Below are 3210 nucleotides of genomic sequence, written 5' to 3'. Positions count from 1 at the left end.
GCTGGTTGAATACCTTGTTGAAATGTAGAGTAGGACCTCAGGGCAGTTTTGCAAATATAATCAGGCTTGTAGTTTATTGAAGTATGGATTTGAAGTTTTCCAATGTATAATGTATTTTCAATAATAATCCAAGTGCCAGGAGACTGTCTGAAAGAGATTGGGAAATAATATTTTATTAGTGTGCATCAGAGGAGAAAGTTTTATCTAAGAACAGCCATTATAGTTTTAATCCATTCCATTTTTCTCCAAGATAAACTATATCCTGAATGACTCTAGCTAATTTTAACTGAAATAAGTAGGTTGGTATAGTCCTTTCCCACCTTAAATAGTGATCAGTTACACATATATTGCATCGCTTTGTTTCTTAATTAGCAATTTCTCCAGTTTGAGTGATGACTGGCAGCCATCATTTAGTTGGAGAATCTCAGCATCCACTGATAACTTTTATAATCTGAATTTGATCTCTGTTATGTATCTGCTTCCATTCACTAGGGAGAATCCTGGCCCATTACAGAGCAAAAAGATAGCCCGTATGTCTAAACCACAGGATGAGGAGGCGAGGGGTATAAGAAAAGCTTGGAGAGGAAAGCAGAGGCCAACCGGAATAGGATTTTGCAGGCCATGCTAAGAATTTGAGAGGATTTGTTTCTCTGTGAATGGAAAAACACTAAAAAGTTTTAAGTAAGCGGGGGGTGGGGGTGGGGGGAGTGCAAGATACCACTGGATTTTTTAAAATTTTGTTTGCCTTCTTTGTGGAGAGCAAATTGAAGGCGAGCAAGACAGTCACAGAGAAACCAGTTAGGAGGCCGTGATAGTAGCTCAAAGAAGAGAAGGAGGAGGAGGACGAGCAGTGGAGATGAGAGGAAGACTCGAGAGCCGAGGTAGCGGTAGAAGGTGCCAGATTCGATAACGAATTGGATGTCGGGTTGAGGGAGAAGGAACTTTCAAGACCCTGGTTTCAGCTCGCGGGGGCCGGGGGTAGGGAGGTCTGGATTTGGGTGCCATTAAACAATGGAGAGGTGGATCTGAGGGAAAGATGAACTTCTCTGTTGGATATGTGTCTGAGGTGTCTGGGAGATGTCCAGGAAGAGAGGATTAGCTAGACAGACAGTCAGATATGTGGGCAGGAACTAGGAAGACAGATTCGAGGTAGAGGTAAATTTTGAGACGTCGTCAACATGCAGAGGTATCGAAGTAATAGGATTGTGAAAGATTGCCTAAGAAAAGGATTGTGGAGTGAAAAGAGGATTAGGCCCTGAGAAATGACATTTAGAGGCAGGGACAACAGGAAGATCCATGGGAATAGCTGATTTCATAAGTTATACCTATGTTGCTATTCTTTTAACAAAAATGGATTACATACCTTATTAGAGGTTGGGCATGCCAAGATGCACTAGAACTCATGAGTCCCTGACCTCAGGGAGATTGCACTGCGGCCATGGAGACAGCCCTGGAAAGAAAGCATTACCATCCAGCGTGCATATGTAATTACAGATGTATTATACTTGTGTAATTAATAAGTACTGTAGGTTCAATGGCGCCCTCACTCTGGGTTGGATAGGAAAAGAGATCAGAGCAGCCTTTACAGAAAAGCCCCTTAGCTGAGTGTTACAGGGTGAGCAAGGAATCTTCAGATCAACAAGGTGGGGCAGAGTTTGCATTGAATAGGGAACGACAAAGACAAGGAGGGGTGAGTCAGCACACCACTCTCCAGAACAAAAAGGACACCGCTGTGGCGGAAGAGCCAGCCCGTGGGATGGGTGAGGAAGGCGGGAGAGGAGGCTGGTTCCCACATAACTCCATACGTGATCTGACGTTGTCAAAGGGGATTTTCAAAACCTAGAGTAGCAACTGGCTGGACACAGGCACTCAGTGGATACTGAGTTCATGAATGAATACACAACCAGATTTGCATTTTGCAAAGATCCTTCTGGTGGTAGCAGAGAGAGTACCCTGGCGTGAGAAGGAAGTGAATAGGGGGTCCACTTGGAGGGCTCCTGCAGAACCAGCTGAGCTGTTAAAGCTAGCATGGAGCAGGGACAGGACAGGTGGGAGACAAGGCACGGTGTAGGGAAGAGTTGTTTAGCTTTCCAGAGTATTACCATTATTCTGTTTAAACACACACACACACACTCACTCACTCACTCACTCACTCACTCACTCACTCACTCACTCTTACTTTAGACCCTCCAAAGTTTAAAGAAACTTTGATTCAACAAATATTTGCTGAAGGCCTAGCGGGAACTGCAAGCAGCTCTGGTTGTCGGAGATACCAGTAAACACGACCCAGCGTGTGTGGACCGAGCCTACGCCTAACAAGGAACAAACAGTTTATCTTTGCTGTTGACGTATAAAGCCAGTTCCTCTGATATTTCTTACCTTCTACGGAAAGGATGGAAGGGAGGATATTTTTTAAATTGCTAGTATACTATGTTGTTGTTGTTTGTTTATTTGCTTGGTTGGGTTTTTTGGTTTTTGGTTTTGTTTTTTTACCAATTTAAGAATTGTCTGGTTACTTTTATTCTCCAGGAACATGGAATTATTTTCTGCAGATATGCAGTAGTTGATTCTAAAATATTCTCAAGTCTGTTATCACGAAGGACTTAAAGATTTTTTTTAGCACTGTGACTTCCTATCAAGTATCTTTAAAGTTGCCTTTAATTTTATTTCACTTTTTTTTTATGAAGGGAAATGAAATAAGAGGCCTATGCTCTCGGCGCCCCCTCCGCCTCCTAATCCTTCCCCTTGGTGTTTTTCTCACCCCGCTAGCCCATCGCTCCTGCTCTTCCTGGTCTGAGTCTGGAAATACCATGTGTTTAAGTAAAAGAAATCTAATGATAAGAAATGGAGAGAGGGATGGTGGGTATAGAAGGTGGTATAGTCTTCTTCATTTCTGGGTTTTATATTTGAAAGAAAGGGAGGAAGTGGCCTTCTATTACCTCAGTTTCCCTAACTCAGTCTTGGAGGCCAAACTACTTAGAGATAGTCACATAGATCCAGAGGTCTGGACACAGGGACACATCCTTTTGGCTCTGACACTCTTTTCTGGACCATTAAGGAACACCAGCAAGCTCCCAGAGGACATCCTTAAGGAGCCAAGGGCTGTAGGCCGAGACAGAACCTCATTTGCACATGGCATTTGACTGCTTTACAAAGGGCCTTCACTCCCATCCCCATTCAGTCCTCAGTAGCAGGGGTCCGCGGACTGGA

The 3210-nt window shown here is 43.7% G+C and overlaps 1 protein-coding gene and 1 long non-coding RNA gene across 2 annotated transcripts in view; one reads left to right on the top strand and one right to left on the bottom strand.

Moving 5' to 3' along the window:
* The window catches only part of CPA6 (carboxypeptidase A6), a 239635-nt gene that overhangs the window by 65537 nt on the left and 170888 nt on the right, over nucleotides 1–3210 (top strand). The gene's annotated exons all lie outside the window — the stretch shown is intronic.
* LOC111742690 overlaps nucleotides 7–3210 on the bottom strand; it is a 202181-nt gene continuing 198977 nt past the window's right edge. Inside the window, exons 3-4 of the long non-coding RNA XR_002781432.1 lie at nucleotides 1364–1450; nucleotides 7–147 (exon numbers count right to left, since the gene is read on the bottom strand). This is a non-coding gene — a long non-coding RNA (uncharacterized LOC111742690). The remainder of the gene's footprint in view (nucleotides 148–1363; nucleotides 1451–3210) is intronic.

This window comes from Pteropus vampyrus, unplaced genomic scaffold, assembly GCF_000151845.1.
Source record: "Pteropus vampyrus isolate Shadow unplaced genomic scaffold, Pvam_2.0 Scaffold99, whole genome shotgun sequence".
NCBI lineage: Eukaryota > Metazoa > Chordata > Mammalia > Chiroptera > Pteropodidae > Pteropus > Pteropus vampyrus.
The sequence above is the reverse complement of the archived record's forward strand: the minus strand, read 5'-3'. Positions and strand labels throughout refer to the sequence as shown.